The sequence below is a fragment of the Elephantulus edwardii genome, unplaced genomic scaffold (genome assembly GCF_000299155.1).
Source record: "Elephantulus edwardii isolate Elephantulus edwardi_28Jun2011 unplaced genomic scaffold, EleEdw1.0 scaffold00073, whole genome shotgun sequence".
Taxonomy (NCBI): domain Eukaryota; kingdom Metazoa; phylum Chordata; class Mammalia; order Macroscelidea; family Macroscelididae; genus Elephantulus; species Elephantulus edwardii.
Window position 1 is genome coordinate 3373960 of NW_006399823.1, and position 12251 is coordinate 3386210.

General features: G+C 36.5%; 1 pseudogene; it reads right to left on the reverse strand.

The window, feature by feature from the left end:
- Nucleotides 1-675: 675 nt before the first annotated feature.
- On the reverse strand, nt 676-1664 carry LOC102877664 (annotated as a pseudogene).
- Between the last annotated feature and the right edge of the window lie 10587 nt (nt 1665-12251).

Consider the following 12251-nt stretch of genomic DNA (forward strand, 5'->3'; position numbering starts at 1 on the left):
AGGCAGTTAATTGCATGGGAGGACATTGTTTATCCTCCCACAGAGCAGCTAGTGGCCTTGAACCATGTGCTTTCTGGCTTGCAGCACTGCTTCTTGCCACTAGGCCACCAGAGCTCCCTATAGTAGAGAAGGCAAATGAGATATTGTTAAAATCTCAGATCTTCTCAAAATATATATTCAACACAATTCCCAAAGTAATTGAGCAGGCTTCTTTTGATGAATATTTGTAAATGCAATAAAATATTTGTATGGGAATATAATTTTCTGTCTTCATGGAGTCAAGGGTATCCTTTAAGGAGCCTTCAACACTTATTTTATTTTTAAATATCCCAGAAATTTATTTAATGTTTGCTTGAATACATTTCATAAAGATTGGGACTGTTTGAGTGCCCTTGGTCAATCTCATGGAGGCATTGAACTATAAAGGGTGCCAATCTGGAGACATGAGAAAAGGAAATCACAGGCCTGATTTTATGACTTTTCTTTGTGTAAAGATTTTAGTCTCTAGTGAAATTAGGCCACTCCCTTAAAAAATGCTTGATATGCTGGAGTTACTTTGTAAAATCAGTTGACATTAAGGAGGGCATTTCACATTCTGGTCTGTTGGACCATTTAAATACTTGGAAATAAAAAATATTTAGCTTTGAAGTTTTCAATACTGGAAAACTTTCAAGTCTAGGGTTGATACTGTCCAGCCTGGAAAGGCTGCTTTGTGTTCCTTAACTTGCACTTGGCTTCCATTTCTTCTGCATCGTCATCTCTATCTACTTCTGCATTTTCTCTCTCAAGCCTCTCCAGCTGTCTTGCAAGTTCAGTCTCATCTGTGTCTGTGACCACTTTGGGCTCCATCTGAACATTGAAAACCCCCCTCTTTTCTTCAATCTTTTCTTTGATAACAGCCATAGCTTGGTTGAGGACAGAGAGGCCCTCTGTTCTCACTAGAGTGGTTGTTGTCATCATATATCAAGGAGGTGCTATTAGATTAATTTTGATGGGCATGGTTTCTGTTGAACAATTCAAACCTGCTCTCAGGGCTTCTTTTACAGCATCTATGCCTTCATAACCATAACAAGCCACTTCAATATCTGCTCGAATTTTAACTGCTTGTGGCGTCAAATGTCTATTAATATTGTCAATGAGTATTCGTCGTTCATTTTCATTCAAATCTAAACTATCCAAAATAGCTGGGTCTGAGACTGCATGCTTAAACGCATCATAGCCACCGTATCCAGGTCTCCTGTACTTGTCATCAAACACCCAAACAGTTCTCTGGAAAAGACTCTCCAGTTGCTCATCCTTGGTGTATTCTAACACCTCAGCCACATGACATAGAATGCGGTAAACAGTTTTGGATTTGGTGAATTTGTCTTCACATTTGATTGCTTCCTCTGGAGAAACTCTTTTTTTGGAGAGATCAATATATCCTTTTTCGTTGTCCACTCTAATGACAACCACACACTCATTTCTGCCAATTCAGATAAGTTGTTTATAGAACGGATATGCCTTCTGGATAATTCACTTAGAAGAATCATGCCTTCAATGTTGTTGTATTCCAGCAAGCTGACATAAGCCCCCATTTCAGCAATGGAGCTTACATTCACCATCTCTACATCTTCTACCTCAGGAAATTTGTGTTGATAAAATCTACAACTTAGGCCCTGCATCCTGAACTATGTGTGTGAACTCGCACTGCAGCCCCGCATTGAGCTCTTGGGTTGGGAAGACCTGACTTGCTCCACAAGCACCAGCCACCGAGCTGCCTCAGCGTGCGCTGCGCCGGACTCCACTAATACTTAATTTTTTAATCACAGTCTTTGTATCATATCCAAACTGTAGATCAGATCCATGTTTAACACAGTGGTGTGGGAATACGTTAGGCCAACCAAGGAGCTTCCCATGGGACATATGTATGGTGATTAATTTTTTTTAAAATGGCATAGCATTGTTTACGTATATCAGCTAGATGAGTCTTCCTTGGCTAGTACATGATGTTTAAGAATATTTTCATTTGATTGCTTTTAATATGAGACCATAAACTCTTCACTTTGCCATAAGTCAGTGTCCTTTAATTTCTGCCAGATCGTCTCTATTCCCTGACAGATTCAAGACACTCCTAACAGTATTTATGGATTCTTTTGATGCCTCACAGAAGTATGGACACTCAGAATAAATGTAAACATAAGTCTACAACTTAATTGGATCAAGTATTAGAATCAATTTGGATCATTCAGTGGTAAATAGTAAGGCTGAAATATAAGAGATTAAAGGAATTATAGTATCTCTTCAAATATGATGTTAAAGCTGATGAAATTAATCTCTTTCAAAATAAGTGTGTCTGCTATTTTAACTGTAATTGAATGGCTTGCAGGCAGTTATATAAAGAAAAGAAACCTAAATATTTTGTGCCCAAATAATTTTTAATACGATTGTATATATGGGAGATCTGGTGGCATAGTCCACAGGGAACTTTGTACTTGTTTGAATCTATCAGCCACTCTATGGGAGAAAAGTAGTAATGTCCTCTTGTGCAATTTACAACCTTTGAAAACACACTAGAGGGTCCTCTTTGATCAGTTCTGACTCCATGGCAGTGACTGATTAAATGTATAAAGTAATCGATACTTCTGTAAATATATTTTTCATTAATGTTAATTGATTTAATGTATCTTATAATATGGAGAGGAAATTTTTATAATTCATCTCTTGAGAAGTTTTAGCAGGATTGTTTATCAAAAAACTTACAGCCAGCATCACATGTGGTTGTAGAATTTTGCTAATTGAACATTGACCAAAAAATTAGTGTTTTGAAACCCACACGAGCTTCCGTGACTCATGTGTTTTGGACCATATATGTCCTTGCTGGATAGTTAAACAGTGAGTTTTTCCTGTTGGGCAAATTTTAAAATGCAAATTTAAAAAGTGTGCAAAATTATAAGAAATGTTTTATGTAAATCAGGAGTAACGTGGTGACACAAATGATTAAGTACTCAGCTACCAACATTGAAACCTATATATTAAACCTACCCAGAGGCTTCCCAGAAGAAACACCTAGCCTTTTGCTTCTAAGACATCAAAGTAGTGAAACTTGAATGATGCATATTTCTACTCTGACTCACATGGGGTCACCTGGAGTCAGATTTTACAAAATGCAACTAGGGGAGCTGTAGGGGGTCTAATCAGTAGGAAGTTGTACTGCTAACCCCAAACCATATCTCTTAGTAGTTGAAAAGTGGGCAGTCTCCTCTCCTGAGTTTTACAACTTCAGAAATGCCCTAGAAGGTCAGCTGTATCATGACAATGATAGAGATTTTTCTTTGCTTATGTGTTTCATTTTCTTTTCTGTATTCATGAAGAACCTGTTTTTGTGACTTTCCCTGACTCAGATGAAATGGAGCATGGCATTTAGAAACTTTGTATTGATTATTTCCAAATTCAAGTGCAGGAATATATCTGGTGGTCTAGTGGCAAGAAGCTGCAGTGCAATCCCAAAGGCATATAGAACACACACACACACACACACACACACACACACTGTTGTTGTGTGCCAAAAAGTTGCCAGCCACTCATAGTGACCCTATGTACACAGCTCTGAAACCTGCCTTATACTGAGCCAGTCTCATTAACTTCGACTCACCTATTTCCATTTTTGCAGTTACTGTGTTAATCCATCTCATTCGGGGTCTTTCTCTCCCGCACTGCCCCTCCACTGTTCCAAACATGATGTTCTTCTTCAGGGACTGGTCTGCCTGGCAACAGACCCAAAGTGTGTGAGAAGGAGCTTCAAAATCCTTGTGTTCAAGAAACAACTTGTTTTCACCCTTTCCAAGCAGACTTGTTTGTTCTCTTGGCAGTCTGTGGTATGTTCAATACTTTTCTCCAGCACAAAACTCAAAAGAATTGATTCTTCTATCTTCCTTAGTCATTGTCCCCTCTCTGCTCCAAGTAATAGTGAAGACCATGTCCTGGATCAGGCATATCTTATTCTCTAGATGGACATCGCTGCATTCAGCACTCTGGAAAGTTCCCTGACAGCAGATTTTCTTAATACAATTTGTCTTTATTTCCTGACTGCTTGTATGGAGAATCATACTTTTTAAGATTTTTTGAGACCAAACCATTTGATTTAGAAGTTTTTGGTTTTCTTTTTTTTTGTTTGTTTTTGTTGTGTACCATCGAGTTGGATCCAACTGGCAGAGGAGGAGATTGTTCCTCCTTTTCCAGCAGAGAATCTGGTGGATTCGAACCACATGCCTTTGGGATTGCAGAACAACTTCTTGCCACTTTCTTCAGAGGTTTTTGCGAAAAAAGTAAAGGGGTGGGGAAACAAAGTTCAATGATCGCAGGCTGGTGAGCATGTGCTGCACTTTGGAGTCGCCAAAAGCCATCTACATACTTTTTAAAAAAGACATTTTCTTATCACAGGCTTCCCTTACAAAAGTTTAAAATAAATTTATCAAAGGGGTAGACATTAAAGTGATAGGAAGATGGTACAATAATTGCTCTTATTTTTTTTAACAAAGTAGTTTTTAATCATTTGTGGACTCTTCAAATAAATTGTTTTAGAAGCAAATGTAAAGTTAAACTTTTTTTTTTTTTTAAAAAGAGAATATATCAAATCAGAGCCAAGGCTGTGGTTAAGGAAAAATGTCTCTGTGAGAGACTTGGAGGTGCGGATCTGTGTCTGAAGATGACAGTTAAGAAATAACCTCTAGGACAGTTCCATTCTATCACTATGAGTTGAAACGGACTTGATGCCACCTAGGGAGTCCTGATGTCACAGAGTATTTTCTATTGGACCAGAGTGGGGGGAAGAAAAACAAAAGAATAAACAAAAAAACCCACAGTGGGAGCGGGTTCAGTTTTTGATGGCATCTCTGGTGGCATGATGCATCTCTTGGACTTCTAATCAAAAGATTGAAACGACCAGTCACTCCACGAGATAAATGTGGTCAGTCTTTTTTTTTTTTTAATAGATTTATAGCTTTTGCAACATGACGAAGGGTCACTGGGAATAAACTCTATGGCAGTGGAGAATAATAAAATAACACTACAAACTACCATTTACTGATTCAGGTTGGGAATAGTACTGAAATATCAACATACACATGTCCAGCGAGAGCTCGGCCGCAGCGTATAGAGGAGGGTCAATGTTTCATTCAGCTGTTATGGGTCAGGTCATTAGAAGTGTTAACCAGCTTAATGGCACTAATGACAGCAATGAGCAATTTATCAATGTCTATTTATAGCTGAAGAGATTGAGTCAGAAAGATAAACAACTTGCTAAAAAACCACGGTTTTAAACTTATTCTCCTAAGATTTAAATGCCAGTCAAATTTCTTCTTTGACCAAATGTACCAGCAGGATTCCATCACTGTGTACCATCAAATCAGAACCGTCTGGTGAGTTTTCAGAGGCTGTTAAGCACACAGGACAAGATTGCCCATCTTCCTTCCTGTTAGAGTAGCTAGTGTATTTGAACTTTGTACCTTTGGGATTGCAAAGCGAATTCTTAGCACGAGGTTGCCAGAGCTTCCTCACAGCGGGAAAAAATGAAGTTAACTTTATACTCACCAACTCTTTCTGTTTCTCCTTCAATTTAACTTTCAACTGCAGGGTCTTTAGGTCAATACTATTTTCTGTTTTTATAAGGATGAGACAATGATTTCTATCTTTCCAAGGCTGTCCTCAAATCCTTATTGCTCAAAATGAAAAAAAAAACAAAAACAAAAACAAAAAACCCAAAAATAAAACTAGGATCAGATCATCCCAAATCAACAAAGGCAGCCTGATGCCTTTCAGGCATAAATGCTAAAAAAAATTCAAGAGTTAATTGTGTTCCGTATCATTAACCTCCAGGTTAGAAAATGTCATATCAATTAAAAACCAATGTCAAAAGAGTCCAAAAGGTAATAGAATGGTCTAAGTTACTAAGGTAAAAATTTATATTTGTAACACTATTAGCCCTCTAAAAGTTTTGGACTTTTAAAGCATAAACATCAAGTGGGGTTTGTTTTTTTCTCTCATACACTCACTCTTCATTCCTTTCTTCTTTCGCTCTCTCAGTATCCATCTTTATACACGTGCGTGCACACACACACACACACACACACACACATACATATATACCCACATATATAAATATATATGTACACATACATATATATACACATATATAAATATATATACACACATGCATATATACCCACATATATAAATATATATATATACACACATATACATATATGTACATACATATATATACGTATGTGTGTGTGTGGTGTATAGTGTGTGTGTATATATATAGAGAGAGAGACAGAGACAGAGAGACAGAGACAGTGGGACAGAGACAGTGAGAGACAGAGAGAGAGATAGAGAGAGAAAGCTCTGGAAGCCTAGCAGTAAGAAACTGTACCGCAGTCTCAAGGCACTCCAATTGAATCTACCAGATGTTCTGTGGAAGAAGGATGGAAAATTTTCTCCTGTGCGATTAACTGTCTCTGAAAACCCCCTGAAGTGCTTGCTGTGGGTCAGTTCTGACTTAATGGCATACAACAACAACATACATATTTGCAAAACTCACTTTCAAAAGTTATTTTTTTAAAAAATAAATTTAATTTAGTAACAAATATTTGTTGTTTTTGATGTTACTGTTTTTGCTTATTCTTTGTTAGATACTCATATATGTTACAAACGTTTGTATAATTCTAGTGAAACATACCAACTCAATCCTTAAATTGTCAGTTATCTGTACAAAATTGATTCATTGATTTTAGGAATTGCTGAAATTTTACATACATGTATATTTTGTTGTGCTGATTACAAGATTAAACTCTTAGCTTTAAAAAATGTTGACTGGACACTTGTAATTATATGATATTCTCATCTGAACTTTAATTACAAATGAAATAATCTTAGTTATTTTTGAATATTGTTGTGCTATAGAGATCTATCCTAAGAGAGGAAAAACATTTTTATAGCAACAGTCTCTATGTTTTGTGTTCTCCAAGGCAGTCATATCAATCACCCTCTGAGTCTGAAGAAGTGAATAGACTTGTGAAGGTAAATTATCCTTTGTAAGTACAGACACCCTATTCTATTTCTACAACAGTGTGGGGCCTGTATTCAAATATTCTTCTCGCTAAACGATACTTATAAAGGTGTCCCTTAGCATAATCTAATCTCAGTCCTCTACAACCTTAACACTTCACTTACAACTTGACAAGGGTCTTGATTTAGAGTCTTTGCTGTAAATTTTTCCTCTAATAAACTCAGACCAATTGTCCATAGTCCTGACTATGATGTTGAATTGCACTCTCTGGTTTGTTAGCTCCCTGAGAGATTCTTTGCCCAGTTTCCTTAGTACTGCTTCTAAAGTATCAAACTGGAACCATACTGAACTATCATCATCAAACAGCGTCTCAGTCAATAACATGTTCCCCAAATAATTGGCTGTGCTATGCTCCTGCTCATTCTTCCTATTCTGCATTTAACTGTGGGGATGGAAAAGCTGATTACTTATTTTTGCAACATTCTTTACTGAAAAATGTGACCATGTAAGTTAATATTGCCTAAGGGATTATATGAATATGATTCTGAAGGCGTGCTACAAAGACAATTTTTTTTCTAATGAAAGTGGCAAGTTCTACACGACATTGCTAGTGTTGACTTGTCTCTGTTTTCCATCCTTGTGAATGAAGGATTCTGAAAGTTGTAAGATTAAATAAACAAGGAGCCACAAAAACTTAAGAGTCATAAAAATGAAAAAAAGATTTTTTCGGTTGAGGATACAGTGTAAGATGTTTTGGTGACCTAGACTGCTAATGCAAATGCCATGATTTTTTTTAATCCGTCAGTGGCTCCGTGGGCAAAGGATGGTCAGTCTGCTCCCTGGAGATTTACAGTCTTGAAAACCCAATGGAAGATCAAATGAGTTGGTTCCAACTCTATGGAATTGGGTTTTTGTGAAAGTCTGTAAGAAGCAATGGAGGTTTTGTGAATAAGGGCTCAGATACCAACGACAGGCAGATGGTTTGAGGCCACCAGTCACAAATAGGAGAAAGATAGGACAGTCTGCTTTTATTAAAATCACAACATTGGAAACTCCATGGGGAAGTTCTACTCTGTCCTTCATTTTGCTATGAATCAGAATCTATTTAATTACATATTTTGAAAAATGCAAAATCATTTTTCTGTGTTGTGAGATGGCATTGAGCCTACTATAACTCATAACATCTCTATGAACAATAAATCTGAATCTTACCCTATCCTGTACTATCCTCACACACCTGAGAGCTGGCCAATGTTGAGAATGTGAGAAGGACAATCAATGACTTTGAGTTGTGTTGGTGCTGAAGAAGAGTATTAAACATACCATGAATTTCCAAGAGACCAAACAGGTCTGTTCTAGGACGGGGGTGAATCCAGTTCTCTCCTGGAAGGCAAGGATTTTGAAGCTCCTCTCACATACTTTGGATACGACACCAGGATGAATCAGTCCTTGGAAAAAGACATCATGCTTGGAAGAGTAGAGAGCACAGAAGAGGAAGACAATGACAATGACTGAGATTGAGAAAGATTGCCACAGTGACTATGGCAATGGTGTCAGGTGTGTCAGAGATGAAGAGGGTGGCTCAGAATAGGGCAAGGTTCAGAACCATTGTTCATAGGATTATTACGAGTCGTAGTTGACTTGACAGCACATAACAACAACAGTAAAAATCTCTGACCACTGACAACTTAAATTCCCTAAACTTCTGTTTTTACTTGTCGCTTTCCATGCCAAAGATTCAGGTTCAATTCCCTCAATTTCTGATTACTATATCTCCCACAGTCACCATCTAAGTGTCAACAGAGGTTTGCAGGGTGCTATGGTGCTGAGCATGATTCAGTGTAGTTTCACAGACTTATATGGTATAGAAAGATCTACTGATCTACTTCTGAAAATAAATAAGACAAAATGTCTAAAGATTGTAATAGTCTGAGCTGCAATCTGCTTCTTCCATCGCGCTTGAGGTTGTTGTGTTTGGAGTTCAGCTTGACCACAGATAACAACAACAGAACATTAGGAAAATCTATTACGGTTCCTATATCACAAGGCTTGTGAAAACTGAGTTAAGAAATCATGATGAATTACCCAGGGCACTGCCTAGCAAAAGCCTTAAAATGTTAAGTGTTCTGATTAGTAAGGCTGCTTCCCTTAATTAATGGTGAATTTCATTTTTGTAGTTAATGTGAGAGAAGCAAAGCAGCCAATCTGTGTACATAATAAATCTAATGGTAACTGAGCTATGTGCTTTACAGAATATAGGGAAAAGGAAAATAACTTGCTAACAATAATAGTATCTTTGCAAAAGCTCTGATAGCAATAGAAATTTTGTTGACAAAGTTTAGCTCCAAAACGATGCTTTGGTTTCATTTGTAAAGAAACCATTTTGTTTTCCCCAGGCCATGCTTTTTGTTCTATGATTACAGAATGTGTAAAATTACTGAGACGGGATAGCAGAATGACTACTCTGTTGTTACTATTTCACTTTTTATTCTAGTGGTTGAAAGCACACAACATATTTGATTTCTGCATGCCAATAGTTTCAGAAAACATACAATTTTAGAAGCTTTATCAATTTCATATAGTGTTGATATGCAGTTTTGTGTCAATTGTACTACGTCAACCCAGTGTGGAGTGTGTACGAGGGATGGAGATCGAGAGGGGGTGTGTGAAAGAGAGAGACAGGAAAAGGGGGAGAGAGAGAAAGGTGGAGTGTGTGTGTGTGTGTGTATGCAAGAGATAATTTACATAGAAGACTGTAACATTATTTAATCTTCTTTTCATCAAGTGAGTTTTCAAAATATATTTAAAGTGCTCACCCTCCCTCATTTTCTTTGTGGCACATTTCATTTTATACTAAACTGAATTCAGACTATCCTATTAATGAAGATGGCTTAATGCCTTTGCGTTATTATAATGGACTCCTTTGTTCTATGATTTCTTCCTGTGTCATAGACTAAGTCATTAATCAATGGGTGCTGAAAAAATAATTGTCTAGTTCTTAACAATTGTCTATTGTTGAAACATTTGGAATTTTAAGATAAAGATGTACAGTCTGCTCTAAAAAAATGGTTTAAGATTACCCTTCATGGAATTGTGGACGTATTGTTAGAAACGCCAAGCAGCTGACCTGGTTTGAATGTATTTTTGAGTCATGTTGTTCAATTGCCTATTCAAATTGTGCTGGAAAAGTTGACTTCATTAATGTCAGGAAATAATGATTTTGTACTTTTTTCTTATTGAGCTAGCTAGCACAGTTATTAAGTGAAGAAATATCAGAGAATTTGTTAGCATTTTAAAATAGACATGAAGCATGCTTATAATCACGATGGTAACTTTCAGTCTATTTAACATCCTTTTCCACATGGTCCTCCCATTCTAGAAGCTTTCTATAAATACAAGCCCTGTGTCTCTGAGTTATTACTATTCAGCAAGAAATATATGATGACATCATGCTGTTTCAGGAGCTCAGAAACAGGTATTTCTTTTGAAAATACTATAATTTAAAATGTCACTAAATAAATTTCATGCTATCTCATACTATTGCAAAGTATCCTTTAAAATATCGAGATTCAAGTCTAATGCATAGCCTGAAAGAAATGCGAATTGTGAATTGGGCAGAAGCCATGCACCCAATTTTTAAATATATCTCTGCTTTACACAGATATTTATGTCATTGCATATATATTTGCTAATATAGCTAGGTTATCCAACACTGTTTTATAGAGTTTTTTGTTGTGTTTATTTTTATTATATCACTATTCTGCTATCTACTTAACAATTATTGAATGCCCTTTTTTATGAGTAAATATATTTTGGTCAGACCTCCCCTCAATAAGATCAGTTGTAACTCACCTTTCTTCTCTTGTTTCTAGCAATGCACTAAACTAATCACAACTTAAGCCTCTCTCTGTTATGAATATTCCATGATTAATCATAGTATGCTAAAAGATATAGGGCCAATTAGGATCACCTGCTTCCCTTGCATCACTGTAAAATTAACATTTTACAAGACACAGGTACAAATCATTCATTGTTAAAAAGAAAAGAAAAAAAAACACCCCAGAACATAACCCAAACTCACTGAAATCAAGTCTATTTCAACTCATAGTATCTCTGTAGAACAGAGTAAGCCCATAGGGTTTCCAGAGTCTAAATATTTACAGAAGCAGACTGATACCTCTTTCTTCTGTTGAGTAGCTGGTAGGTTCTCATTATGGACTTTCTGGTACAATAACAATCCAAATTACTTAACCATAGCACCACCAGCTTTACACACATATATAAAAATACATGTATTTATACTTTTGGATATGCTTTGTGAACAAGAGCCAATAGTAATGTAGGAAATAATTCAAGCTGCACTGAGGCAGTGGCAAGAAAAAAATGTGCCAAGAATTGATGGAATACTGATTGGCAGCTTTCAATGAAAAGATGCAGCCTTGAATATGTTCACTAATCTATGCCAGGAAATTTGTAGAGTAACTGCTTGGCCAACTGACTAAAAGAGAACCATATTTTTCCCCACTGACAAGAAAGATAATCCAACAGAATGTGGAAATTAAAGAATATAATTAATATCACTTGCAAGCAAAATATTGCTGAAGATCATCCAAAACCAGTTAGAACAATACAATGACATAGACCTGTCAGAAGTTCAAGCTGGGTTTAGAAAAGACTGTAGGTGGCAACAAAGATATCATTTCTGATGTCAGATAGATATAACTGAAAGCATCAAATCCCAAAGGAATTTCTATTTGTGTTTTATTGACAATGCAAAGACATTTAAGTATAATAAGCTATAACAAACTATGACTAACATTGAGAAGAATAGGAATCCCAGAACACTTAATTATGCTAGTGTGAAAAAGTCCCACACCAAGAAACTGTTGTCTGAGCAGTGCAAGGGAACACAGCATGATATAAAATCAGGAAAGGTGTATGTCAGGGTTGTATTTTTTCCTCTATATCTATTCTATTTATATGTTAAATAAATCATTTGAGATGCTGACTCTATGAAGAACATGGCATCAGAGTTTGAGGAAGACTCGTGAATAACCTGCGCTATGCAGATGACACAAACTTGCTTCCTGAAAGTGAAAATTACTTGAAATATTTATTTCTGAATATTCAACTTGACAACAATTAACCACTGCTAAATGAGACTAGTGCTGTTATATCTAGAGGAACATTCTTCCACTTTGCA